This window comes from Columba livia, chromosome 2 (genome assembly GCF_036013475.1).
Source record: "Columba livia isolate bColLiv1 breed racing homer chromosome 2, bColLiv1.pat.W.v2, whole genome shotgun sequence".
NCBI classification, from domain to species: Eukaryota; Metazoa; Chordata; class Aves; order Columbiformes; family Columbidae; genus Columba; species Columba livia.
In genome coordinates this window covers 50098840-50112913 of record NC_088603.1, presented here as the reverse complement: position 1 = coordinate 50112913, position 14074 = coordinate 50098840, and the positions used below count along the sequence as shown (strand labels likewise).

General features: G+C 43.7%; 1 protein-coding gene and 1 long non-coding RNA gene across 3 annotated transcripts in view; both read right to left on the bottom strand.

The window, feature by feature from the left end:
* The window catches only part of SEPTIN7 (septin 7), a 406575-nt gene that overhangs the window by 335479 nt on the left and 57022 nt on the right, over positions 1 to 14074 (bottom strand). The gene's annotated exons all lie outside the window — the stretch shown is intronic.
* Positions 7904 to 13330, bottom strand: LOC102097947 (uncharacterized). Of its 2 annotated transcripts, none has more exons than XR_010470177.1 (3): positions 13118 to 13330; positions 10676 to 11886; positions 7904 to 10420 (listed from the first exon to the last, which is right to left on the bottom strand). It is a non-coding gene; the product is annotated as an uncharacterized LOC102097947 (long non-coding RNA). The 2 variants fall into 2 exon arrangements; XR_010470178.1 differs by having other exon boundaries at positions 13135 to 13330.

The following is a 14074-nucleotide window of genomic DNA, read 5'->3' as shown; positions in this document are numbered from 1 at the left end:
CTTCACTGCTGCAAAGGGCAAAATGTTCCCACTTCTGCAGCATTTCAGGGGGAGTTTCGTTTGGGGTTTTTTTTGTGTGTTTTTTTTTAACTAGATGCTGGTGAAGCTGCAAAAAATCAGGGGAAGTTCCTGAAGTAGTGATCTTACCTTATTAATGCTGCCTGTTTTCCTCCCCAGAAGTATGGGATATGAAACAACACGGAAGTAGAAGCCAGAATTTCTCCACTTGGCCTGCTCAAGAGGTCTTTTGTTCTTTGATGCTTCCCACCATCACCTGACTTGGACAATATGCAATTTGCTTTCATTATCTCTTTTAATTGAGGGAGGTCTAATGTAATGAGTCACCTGCAGGACCTTTGTCTTCAACACTGAACACATGGGCCATCTGCAAGACATCTTAATGTCTCTTCCAGAGTTTTTTGACTGCAAAGCACTGTCTTTGTTTATATAACACAAAACAGATACGCTTCGTTGTTGTGATATTACCATGAGGGAAACTGCTTGTTGCCTGTTTCTTAAAACTGGCTTCCTTAAGGAAACAAGGCTGAAACAATTCTGCCTGTCTCTCCATCCCATCCCTCCTCCAACAAATCTTCCGAACTACTTGCCCAGTTTCAATTTCACTTAATAATAAGGACAGAATGCCAATGATATTAAATGTGTGCTTGTTTTGTGAATATAGAGAGACTAATATAGGAGGCAGAGATGCTCTTTATGCCTCCATTCATGGAAGAATTACAGCATGACTTGGTTTTCTTTCTTATTAGATAATTATTGACATAGCAAATCACAAGACATAAACTGATGAGTGACCAGCCTTCATAGATTCTGCTACTTTATGCAAAGTATTTTTTTTGTGTGTCCCCTTCAATACATATTCTTGAGAAATTGTATCTAAATTTGCATATACTGCCCCCTTCATTGCATCATAGAGGAATGGCCTCGTGCTCAGTAAACCTAGTACGAGGTACATGTATTAGTAGGATTGTTCCTCAGGTCTAGGAATTGAGTCTGGTGTGCCAACAGAGTTTTGTGAGACCTGACATGTTCTTCCTTGCTTTGATTACATAGGTTTATGTGATTGTTTCATTTATCTTACACTTCTGAAAAGAAAACAAAACAAAAGTAAATTCAAATTATAACTGAGGGACTGAAATTAACTTTAGCTGTGTTGCATGTATGATTGTCCCATATATAATAATTTAAACCTCTTTCAGTCCCTGGCACTTGGATAGCTAAATAAGGATGTTAGGAGCTTTGCCATAAGCCTTCAAACAAGACCACACCTAGACCCATCTAAAGCTCTTTGGTATCGGTGTGGCACATCAATATGAAGTCTGCTGAACAGATAGTAGATCTGGTTTCTGTCTCTTCTGAAGAAGGGAACCCAGCTTTTGTAAAATCTGGGTTCCATATGCAGAGCCAGCTATGAAGTCTTTCCTTTCGCAGGAAAAGCCTGCACCAATGTCCTCAAGTTTCATCAGCTCTGTTATGTCTCTCATGTCTCTTCCTCCCCACCCAGGAGATTCAAAGTACCAGTGCTTCGGTCAGACCTGCCTCTTCTTTACAAGAGACATATGGCGATAAGCACGTTTCATGTCTCCACTACCTGTTGCTAAACAGAGGCTCAGGGATAAAAGCAACTGGCATGTTGCAAGGACCTTGGTAAAGAGCCTAGTGAGGAACTGCAACTTCTGGTGTCGCTTCTATGAGGCAATGAAGAAAATGTGACCAGGTGGTGGACAGCTTATTAGTATAATTCACTCTCAGTTTGGCTGCAAAAGTGTGTTACAATCTTTCCCCCTTGATTTCTGGCTCTGATGAGAGGTTATTTTAAGGTGCCAAGAAGACAGTCCAGGAATATGCTTAACTGCTGAAATGATCCCTTCTTTGCTGGATCATGTATGGTGTGTTTCCTGGGGACAACTGAGCTAAGTTCACTGGTAACTCTGGGTGCAAGCAAAGCTCCAGCTAAACAGTGGATTAAGAATACAAAACAGTGACACACTGCAGGAAGAATATTGAAGAATGATCATTGTTTATTAACTCCTCTGGATCTGGGGCTGAATGTGATGATGTTTCAGCTTTACCTAAAAGCTTACTTGCTCTGAGAGAGAGCTGGCATTTTGCAGCAGAAATTGCTTTTCTTTAAAAAAATAATTTAAAAGTAAAATGAGAACCAAAGCGAGTTACAGATGTCAAGGACTGTAGGTTGCCAGTGATGTCTATGAGATAGCATGCAGATGACCTAAGCAGTGCTTGAATGAACTGAAAAATCTTTTGTTTAAAAAAAGACAGGAAAGAGAAAAGATAGCTTTCAAAAGGGCTAACCCTATATTTCCTTCTTGGCCTGTACAACCTCCCTTCTCTACCCCTGTAGCCCTTGCAGTTCTCATTTATGTGCTTCAGATGCACTCAAAAGTTGGTTCTTTTTGTTTCTCCGTTTTCTATGAAAACTCTCATGTTACTATGACAGTTAGTTCTGCAGTGTGAGGCAGCTTTAAAGACACAGGCTTCTGTCAACAAAACAAACCAGAAAACAAAACAAAACAAACACACACACACAAAACAATAAAAAACAAACACACACACACAAAACAGAAAATGAAGGCAAAAAACCCAACCAAACCCCAACCAAACAAAACCAAAAAACAGGGTAAGTGACTGGGTTACATTAGAAATCCCACTCATTGTACAGTGTCTGTTTCTCCAGCCTCCACCACTGCCATTTACACCGTTGCCGGTGGGACAAATGTGTGCTGCTCCTGCAATTCCACCACCACCACCCTTGAAAACACTGACCATAACAAACACACATTTTCAGGCAAAAGAGTATGGTTTAGAGACAGACAAGAAATACCAAGGTTAGCATGTTATTCAAAACTGTATATATTCAGATTTTAGTGGAGAAGACCAGCAAAATACTGGTGACCATTGTGTTGTGCTTGTGACTGCAGTCTGTACCCATTCAGTCTTCCAGTGCTTAGGTCACACATTAGAGAGGGATCAGTCACTGTAGATTAGCACATATCATCCATTTTAGTGACAGCAGAACTAAGTAATACTCCCTTTCCTGCAGCAGTCAGTGGCTTCTCTAAAGACATTTCCAAATTCAATTGCTCTTGGGTTAATTCCTCTTCTCTTATATCATACTGAAAACTGGACAGCTGCCCCAGCTGGTGTCTGAATCTTCAATAGAGAAGAGGTCAGCAAAACTATTTTTCAACGTTTAGCAGAAATCTACTGAAACTGTCAATTTTAGAAAGCTGATGGCAAGTTGTTTGACAGATGCCAAGTGGTAAGAGCCCAAATATACTATTGTGAATGTTTATTTGTGGGCATAATGTCCCCTGTCAAAAGGAAGAAAAGGATGCCATGCAGGTTGCAAATATTAAGTGACAGATTTCATACAGCCTTTCTTTTGCTGAAAACATAAGCGCATGTTAAACATGGAAGGGCTCTTCCCAGTCCCTAGGAACACATCAGTGCAAAAGGCTCACAACCCTTTGAAACTGAACTTAGGAAACAGAGTGTTCGAATATTCATTGCTTTGATAACAAAAATATTTTAAAAGCTCTCTAAATCTGACCTAATTGAATATGATAGTGTCATCGGCTGTTAGTAGCAATGCCAGTTTTAAGAACAGATTCTGTCTTCTCCTTTGTGAAAGCTCAGAGTCTACAAATCAAACTGTCTTCCAAATGCCTTGTTTTATAAGCACTGCTAATATCAGCTCTCTGTATGGTGCTTTTAATCAGTGGACTCCAAAGCCTCTTATACAGCAGGCCGGTGTCATTATACTCATTTTTTGGCAAAGTGCAGGAATGTAGAACAGTCGCAGTTCTGGGCTAGAGCCTAAGACTAGTAAATCCCAGTCTCATGTTCTAGTTACCGTCTCGTGCTGTTCAAGAGCAAATGTGGCGTTGCTGAGGAAGGGTGGAGGCATCACCTGAGGTACAAATCTGTCATTATGACTGTAAAAGCTTTGCCACATTTAAGCCTCTCTTTTTTTTTTTTTTTTCCCCAGCATGTATTTCCACCCCTGGGGCTTAGCACCAAATCTTCACCCTCTCAACCCTTTGGTCTTAATTTTCTTTCTATTACCAAGTGTTGGCTATGTCTATTTATTTTGCCAGAATTAACCTTGGCTTTCCCTTTTTGATATAAAATACCTCTTTCAAAGTACTCACTCAATTATGTCCACGTTTTCTCCTCCTCACCTCTGCTACAGCCTACTGTATGCCATTGTCTTTTACAGTGCTAGCCTCAGTTTTACTATGCACTTAGTAAATCCATATCATTAATTCTGGTAGGGTAAAGGGGATTTTCAATTCTTATTTATTCTAGGCCTTTTTAGGATATCCACACTAACCACAGTGAATGGGTTCAGTGTCTCATGCACTATATAAAGGCAAATATCAATTTCAACTGGATTGCTTATATCCAAGTGTTTCAAACCTGAGAGACAAGGTTTGTCTGAGCACCAGCACTCAGAACATTCCTGGTGCTAGAAAGAAATATTTATTAAAACACTATATCTTGTACTGTGTTTTGGCAGTTGTCTTCAACATCAAAAGATGCACGACAAGGTTCTCTAGTCCGTACTTTCTCAAGAGTTTCTTAAAAAAAAAAGGAGGAATATAGACTTAGGTATATAAAAGGGGGTCTACACCATGGACTTTTAAGGAGAACTAAGCTAGCCCTAAGCTCTTGGTCAAATCCTTAAATTGTCAGAAAGTGACATTGTAAACGATGTTTTTAACTTGAAATATATTATTTCACCATTTTTTAAAACAGTGTTTCAATTATTGGAAAATGGAAATTAATTTTCCATTAATGGAAAAGTTTCAATTAATGAAAGCTGTATCAATTAATGAAAGAGATTTTTTTGTGACTTTTTTTTTTTGCTTTGACTCCATGTATAGCTGGAATTACAACACATGGCTTCAGGCTGATTTTAATCAGAGAAAGATCTCTGAAAGAAAAAAAGAAAACCAACCAAAACAAAACATATGTACGCCAAAAACACCAAGAGAAAGCATCTTTACCCTAAGTTTAAGAGGGTACCATGGATGAAGAGAACTAAGTCACTGGATTAACTAGGCTAGGCTTAGCCCAGATGTCAGCAGTGGATAGAGTTGAAAGTACAGCCTGTGTTCTCCTGACTGACAGTCAGGAAGATAATCAACAACAGTAAGTCAGGGCAGCTTTGCTGCTAATCATCAGCTACGTTGTGGTGGGATTCAGCTGTACTGGGCAACTATAGACACACAGAAAGGCCCATTCCTGCTCTGCAGACCCTGCAGCCTTGTCAGAGGCAGGGCAGGCCAGTGGTGGAGGGTCAGGTACACTGTCCTCCTCCCCTGACCATCGCTTTGCACAAGAGGAACCCCTTCTGCCTGGCTAAGTTTGTGAAGCTCCCCATTTACCTTCCTAATGCTGGGCCAAAAGAGCACACGAGGCTGCAAATGTAGTTCCATCCTTGTGTCACAAAGGGTCATTGAAGTAAAAGCCTAGGAATGATGATTTCTCTGCCATGGAAAAAATAAGATGCATGACAGGTAGTAAGTGGTGTCTCTTTTTTTTTTGGTGGAAAGGAGCTGTCTTCACAAGTTTTACTTACCCCTGGTTTTATCCCTAAGATATGCAATTTACATGACTTGTAAGCATTTATAAACTATTTCTATGATTACATTTATTGGTTATTTACTCAACATGTAAAGCAAGATGTTATTCTATCAATCAAGTTACATTTGCTTCATTTGTGTTTCACGGTAACAGCAGCATCAATTGTGTTAAACTTCGTAAACCTTTCCTGTATCTCAAAAGAAAAAACAGCCAAACTTTGTATCCTACAAGAAAACTTGAGGCTAATACCTTATTAACTCTCATTTAGCCATAATTTAAATTAACAGATGCAGGCACTACAAGATTATAAACCTTCTTCATTGACAAAAAATACACGTTCATTTATATTAAGTATAAACCATCATAATCTTATGTCTGTCATAGGAAAATGTTGTTTTAATTTCTATGTCACCATGAAGCCTAATTGATTTGTATTTTCATTACCACAATCATTATTGCTGAAAGCTTTAAGATCAACCACAAATACTGTACTGCAGTCACCCAGTTGAGCTCTAAAACCAGGCTAAAAATCCCTGAGAGGTTTGGTAAGGTTGAACTGAAGTATTGGTTCGAGTTCTTCTCTGATCCACGTGAAATGAACTGTTAACTTTAAGGGGGGCAGATTTCCACCTCTGATTGCCTGAAAGCTGATGTCAGCCTACCTGACTTCCAGTCACGTTTTATGGTGCAAATTCCGGGTTGATTAGTTTCCTCGCTTTGATATAACTAATGGAAGCAAGCTGCCTTCTTCTGCAAACCCGCCCGGGCAGGGCAGGAAGCGCTTAGCTCGGACGGTTGTCTTCACGCCGCTGAAATGAAAACCCTTTCGGTGCCAGCCTTCCAGCAAAGCATATGCTGAGAATTACACAAACTGGTGAATTGCTTTCCCCCAACGTTATTTACGACCATGTTATTTCAAATAAGCTTAGTTTCCCTCTGCAAGCTTAGCCATTGCCAGATAAATCAGCGGTATGTTACGGATACTGAAATATGTTTTCCAAGCCTTAATCCTGAATATTTTTGAAATTGCAGGCTTAAAAAAAAAAAAAAAAAAAAAAATCACGTTCATGCCAGAACACCCCCAGTCCTGTTCCCCATACTGTTAAAATAAGCAAAAGCGATGCCTTTCACCACACCACGGTGTGGGAATGCTTCTCCCTCCATCCTCACTGTGTGGAAATAAGCCAGAAATATCTGGCAGCCCCGTCTGCGGTGCCTGACGGGTCGGGCAGCGCGGCCCTATCTGTGCACGCTGGGTTTCTGCGACGTTTCTGTCAGGCTTCAGACAGCCAAAGGCTGCGAGAACAGTTTCTTGGTGACAGCAGTGCTGCTCCCAGCCCGTATAACACACTTTATTACAAGCTACTCTGTATGATATGATCTGGGAGAGTTGTAAATCATGGCGCTTCTTCTCGCTTTCCGAGCTCACTGGGCCAGAAATGAAACAATCTTTGCTCTACATTCATGTAATATTTCCTTGTTTCCTAACTTGTTTTGTTTTGTTTAAACTACCATTTTCTTTTACATCTACCAGGAGAGATGTGGGACACATAGTGTTTATAAATCACTGAGCAAAAATTGAAAAGCTTCTGCTACTGAAGATTTTGGAAAATGGCTGATAGTCTTTTTTTAATTCTTTCTACCACTGGCCCTCAAAGCAAAACTCATTGTCTTTGGGCGTATTCCTACTGCTGTATGTTCACAGAGGGAAAATATGCAGAGGTCAGCAGTTCCAAAGGCAGTCTCTAATTTTAGGTCCTTAGCTTTGGATATTTTGGGATAAAACTTTGGACACAACAAAAGAAGTGTCAAGGAACTATAAATCTAGATGAAGTAAGTGACACCCAAGATTTCTCAAACCAGAGACCCAAAACCAGAAACTCTTCTATTTAAAAAAAAAAAAAAAATTAAAAAAAAGTTTAAACATTTGCCAGAAAATGTTTTTTTCTTAGTTCTTGAGGTTTCTATCCTTCCCCACACTTCCCGCTATTCCTATTTTCATATCGCCGTTACAGGCAACTCTGAAATTCTCTTACCAGTCCAAGGCCTGCAAAAGCCGAGGAAAAAAAATGTCCTTTCTTATAATGTGCGTGTGATCATCTCAAGATTGAGTGCTGTGTAAGGTGTGTTTTTTTTTAAAAAACAAAAATATGTTCCTTAAAAGATTTACATTTAGCTAAATTCATTCTAAATATTTTAAATTGTCACTATATTGTTTATTAAAGTCTTTTAAAGATGCAATTTTCCATTTTTAAAAATTGTAACAAAAGATCTATTTAAATTCCACTTATGTAATAGAGCTCAAAAGTGCTGGTTTATTAAATAATTCTTTTATAATTAGATATGAAATATGAAAAGTAGTCAAAAATATTTGAAAGAAAATTAAATTAAAATCATTTCACATAAAATATGTCACCAATACAAAAAAGGCAGGGGAAAGTAGAAATTGATATAGTTCCAAGAGCTCAAGTACATTTCCAAGCAGTCCCGCTCCACAATCACATCACTCATTATCCAGAGATTTGCTTCGAACAACAAAAAACTGCATAGGCAGCTCTCCTGGAAACTGCAAACCCAGAATTTCTGAAGGACCACAGTATCTGATCAAAGGAGAGGGAACCATCAGAATCTTTCAATCTGTCAGGAACTGCTGTTCCATCTTCAAATTGAAAGTCAAGAATGAGCTCAGTCCTATCTCTAGGACAGACAAACAGACAGATGTACATATGCCTGTCAGGACACGATAACTTCTGTGAGACTTCAAAAGTCCTGAACTAGAAGTGATTTTTCAGATACTCTGATAAACAGCTTCCACATCAGTGACATGTATTTTTGTATCTTTAAAATGAGCACTGTGATACAGAAGTCTTGTTTTCCACTAAAATTTTGGTCTAAAGCAGTGGTTTCAGTTTACAGTAAGTCTTGCACTGTGGCAGACTGTGAGCTGCTTGTATTGATTCATGGAAGGCAACTAAAAAGAGCACTACTGGACATGTTTAAACCTAAGGTACTGCATATGCATGCATATAGACGTGTACCTGCACACACATATTTTACGTGTTGAATAATATTCCCAAAAAGCAAGTCATGTTTTATGGTTTCTAAAATTTTGAAGAGCAATTTGTGAAATGCTTTGTGTGTCAAAAAATTGCAGATGCTTTTTGTGTAAAGAAACTAGGCAAATGGATTCTTTTGCAAGCCATTGAAACACAGTTCTCTCCAACAAAGTAGCAGGACTGTAAATAGAAAACTTTATCTTCTCTGCGTTTGTTTTTATTTTTGTTTTTGTTTTTGTTTTTTTTTTAAGACCTGTGAAGGAGCTTTTCTGAACCCATCCATCCCTGCAACATGCCAGAATTTCTGCTTAGTTCTGCCACTTAATCCAATGAATATTTCCTCTAACTCTGTGAAACAGGTGGAAGGGCTCTTAGGGACCTTGGTTTGAAACTGAGCATGAAATGGGTGTATAAAAATAGAGCGTTAAAGATCTTGTGGCTTTTTGTGACATTGCTGACTGCTGTTTTAAACACCAAAACGCAAAGCTGGTGCGTGGTCACTGTGGGTGCATGTACCTTGGTTGTTCTGGGTGCTCGTGAAGATGGCTTGCTTTGCTTTATTTTTCAATTAAATGATGTTGGTCAAGCTGAGCAAGACAAACTTGAGTATTAATTAATTACTTAAAAATAAAAAAGGCTTATTACTTATGGTATGTGTGATGCAAAAAGGGGCAGAGGTCCCTCACTACATGGAGGCAGGAAGGCCCTGCTCCCTACCCCATCTCACCCTGGAGTGCCCCAACCTTGCCCTGGCCAGCCCCCTCGGGTACAAGTCAGACCCCTCCATCACCCACTGGAGTGGAATGGGGTGCTGGCCGGCCGCCCTGAAGCATCCAGTTCCCGGGGGTGTAAGCCTCCCTTCCGGGGACAGGGAGGCTCCCCGCTCGGGAGGAACAGGCACAGCGTCGGCAGCCGCAAACCCCTCATCCCTTGCCTGCACTCGGGGAAACCAACCCAGCTGGCTAAAATATGCTGCCTGACTCAGGGAGAACGTATAAACACCTTGGATAACGACCTCCGTGGATAGTCGGGGTGCTAATGAGTTCAGGCCAAAAAAAAAAAAAAAAAGAAAAAGAAAAAGAAATAGCGCTTTTTGCGTTCATTGCAGCTGTCTCGATAGCTGATCTTGAAACCCAAAGAGATTTTGCAACACTTGAATGAAATTATCACCCCAGGAGTCTTGCACGTCTTGGTGGTGCTTCAAATGATAGGTGCAAAACATTTGCAGTACAAACCCTTAGTGAAAATTTCATCAGCCTTTAGTGACGGTTTTTAACCGAAAAAGGAAAAAAATCTATGGAGTACTCATACTTTTTTTTTTTTTTTAATATAATATAAAAGTGTCATCGCTTCCGTTAAGCGTAAACTCTAGGTTTATATGGAAAACACAGTGCGTTTTCTGCACATGAAAGGGACGTTAAAGTGTAATCGTATCCAGCTGACGTACCGATGTGTGTATACACAGTATCGCACTCCTGAATATACAATGTACTGTATATATACAGTGTCGCACGTTTATACGCCTGTGGATGCATCTTTACTCGGGCGTTTGTAGCGTGTGTACGCGCTCGTAAGATTGCACCAAAAGCAGATTTGCTAGATGGCTTTGGATCGGGATGGATGTGTTTAATGATCCTCCTGGCTATGTGTCCGTGTGTCCGTGCGTGCGTTGAGCTGTGCCCGGCCGTTCGCGCTCTCCGTGGACAAAGACGTCTCCCGTTCAGGAGTGCAGCAGCCTGCAAAGTGTGAATAATTTTCAGTGAGGAGTTACACTAAGTGGGAAAGCTTTTAGCACATTATCCACTGGCAATTGGACTATAATCTAATTGTCAGCCCTCGGGTCTTAATAGAGCCTTTCTCTTTTCACCGTCGGATTTGCATCTGGGAGATGCCTAATGGGTTTAAAATGCCTCGCATTTTGCTCCAATAAGCCACCTTCCCGGCGTAGGTGACATTGAGATGTTTTTGTTGTGAAATTGGATCTCGGGTACCTGGGTTTATGCCTTGCTGGCGCGGCTCTTTTCGTGAAGGGAAGAGCTTGCAGCGGCGGCCAGGGGGGAGATGCCCCCGCCGCAGAAACAGCGCTGGGAACTTGCTTGCTCCGAAACCGGGGAACGCAAAGGGAGGGTGAAGCCGGCGGAGGGAGCAATATAATTATGTGCAGCAGAAAAAAAAAAAAAAAAAAAAAAGAATTAAAAAACCCAACAACAGACAAACAAAAAACAAACAAACAAAAACCTGAAAGCAAAACTGATAATCGCGTGAGGTTGGAAAGGAGCAGAGCCGGAGCCCGGGAGCCCTATAGTCATCGCTTTGTAAAGGAACGAGGAACTCTCAAGACATGAACGGGCGCTCTTACGACCCTGCCCGAGCGAATAAACACGATTCTTAACACAGGACAAGCTGTTTTCTTCTACAAGAGAAAGAAAAGAAGAAGAAGAAGAAGAAGAAGAAAAATATTTTAACTCCTCCCCTCCCGAGGCGGGGATGCGTTTAAACCAAAAGCAGCACCGCAGGTTACTTTGCAGCGGGAGGTGCGGGCAGTAGCTCCTGGCAGCACCGGGAGAGAAGCGGTTTGGGTAGGAATGCGGCAGTAAGGGTCTTAGCAGCGTCTCCCCGCACCCGTAGGCTCCTAGTTAAAGGCGGGAGGCTCATTAAAGCCCTAATTAAAGGCCATACACATACATACATACATATATACATGCATATATATATGTCAGGTTATCCTAAGGGGCGGCAGGGAGAGGAGCGGGTGACAGCTCAGCTCGATGCCCTGCAGGGAAAGAGCAGCCGGGGCCGGTTTCGGGGCACAGCCCCACGGGTGCCACCACGGGGCTGTGTGGAGATTTGTCTCAGCGGCATGAAGTGAGCGGCGCGGGGGCTTTTGAGAGAAAGAGGGAAAAAAAAAAAAAAAAAAAAGAAAAAAACAACAGAAAAAAAAAAAAAACGGTGGCCCCTCTCATCACTGTGCAAAACATGCTTAAAAACTGAGCGTGGTCCGCCGCCGGGTCTGCGCCCCTTTCCGTGCACCTGGCCCGCCGGCGAGGCTGCGCGACCGCGTAAAAGCGCACAGGGTCGGAGCTCATGTCAGCCAAGCAAAGGCGCACCTGAAATCAAACCTCCTATTCGACGGGACCCTGGTTTTCTTGGCGGGTTTCTGCATGTTTCTGTCCCTCGTGTCTCGTTCCCGTCGTGATTTTGTCTAGGTGAGAAAAGGGCCGTGAAGAAAAGTTGTTCGTCGTTTTCACGGGATCAGCTTTTCGCCTTTGCTTTTCAGGGATCAGAGATAGGTTTTGGAAGGGGACTACAAGGTCCCTCTTTGAAACCTGACGATGAAACTAAGATGTAATGCTGATTAAAGCTGGTAACTGAACGAGCGCAACGAGGTGTGCAGCAATTACCCGAAGCGATTACTCCCACACTTTTTTGCCAGAGCGCAAGACAGCAAGGAGCAATGTGCGCAAAGGAAGAAAAACTGTACTTCGAAAGCATAACGAAGCCTCATGAAATGGCTCTGTCGTGCCAGACTAACGCAGGCGACAAAAACCTGCATTGGTTAGGTAGCAAACAAACTCCGCGGTGTAGATGGCGTGTTCTCTATTTACGGATAAAGAAATAACGAAGGATTTAATTTAAACGGGTTCGTACAAGGCAGCCGCCCTGCTCAGGTGCAGCGGGGTTTGTAACTGTGCTCTGGGGAGCGGGGTCGGTATAGCGGGGACAGGTTCTCTGTGCCCGCCTGCAGCGGGGGCGACAGCAGGGACTGGCTGCTCCGGCTCACACAGCCCGGGAAGGGCGCGCGGGGGCTTATTAATTACAACCCCTTGATTAGGAAAGCAGAGTGAGAGCACTGGGGCAGTGATGTGTGTCCCCGACACTCCCCTCCGTCCGTGAAAGCACCCCCATCCCTGAGAGGGCCACGGGCAGGGGTGGCCAGAGCAAAGCAGAGGAGCCAGTCTCTCTCATTTTTCCCACTCGGGTCGCCGGACCCGCGTGTCTTCTGGCTCGGCCTCGGCGGGGGAAGGAGTCGCCGCGAGGATTAGGCGGTCGGAGCCGAGCCCCATTCATTGCCCGCGGGGGAGGAGGGGGTGCTCTGGACGTCTAGACAGGACTCATTTCCTTATCGGAGGCGGAGCGAGGGAAAAACTAAGAAAATAAAGATTCTCGTGGGATTGAGCAAAAACTTGCAAGGCTTAATTGAGTAAGGAGAGTCATCCCGTAAGGACGAACCTCTTTAAAAATAAAATAAAACGAAGCTCCTGGGTTTTTGATCTCCAAGGTACGAGCAGTGACCCGCAAACCCCCAAGGCCGTTCCCTCTCCCAGAGGAGCAACCCCCTGCCCGGAGGTGATTGCCACCCCCGCTCCACGGCCGCGCCGCGGCCTCGATCTCCCCGCTACTCTCCGCGCCCGACCGCGCAGTGCCGCTCTCACCGCGCAGCGCTCCTCACCGCCGGGGCCGAGTCTTTCTCCCCGAGCTAAAGGCAGTGACGAGTCACCCCACGGGGCTGGAAATCCGCGGCGAGGCAAAGCAGAGAGGGCTCCGGGCTTTGCCGCCGCTCCCGGGGCTGAGCCGATCCCCGCGTATCGATGTTTTCCAGCCAGGCGCGGTCAGCACCGAAATATCCACCGCCACCCGCCGCACCACCCTCCCCTAAGCCCTGACAGGCCAGGCACGCCGGGGGACAGGTATGTTACGACCTGGCTGCCCTGAGACGGAGATAAGCAGGTTCTGCGCTGATACTTTGATGAGACCTTGGCTTTTTTGTCATCCTTATTTTGCACGGCTCATAGAGGAGGTAGGAAACCAGAGGGGAATTTAGCATCCCCACCACCTCAGGGAGGGTGAAGAAGATAGTTGCCCAGGCTATGTGTACCATCCTTTTTATTTCTCTTCAGGCAGGCCGAACTCTGCTTTTCAAGCAGGGACAAGGGAGAGCAGGGCCGGGACTCCGGGACCCCCGTCCCGCCGCTGCCGCCCGTCGCACACCGGGAGCGTCCTCAGGAGCAGGACTGTCCCGCAGGGGAACCAGGGTGTTAAAGGAGGGATGTCTCTCGAAGTAAAGCGATAAAGCGTTTTGGGGAAATTTTGTTTGTTTGTTTTCTTGGAATTGATGTCGGGAGAATCGTTCGTCTCGTTTTCTCTGTGGCGAGAGGTGATGCTTCGTGAAGTGCCCTTGCCCCTGCAGGGTCTCCTAGTTCCCCGGCCGCGGGGGCTGGCTGGGGTCTTCCCCTGCGCCCCTCTCCCCCAGCTCCAGGGTCAGGCAAGACCCGGCCCCCAGGCCACTGTGTGTCGCACTGAAATCTTAGCCCTCTGCCAAAAGCTTCAGGGGCTTCTAAATACGCATCCTGTTTGAGACAGAATATATATATATTTTACTCTATTTATAT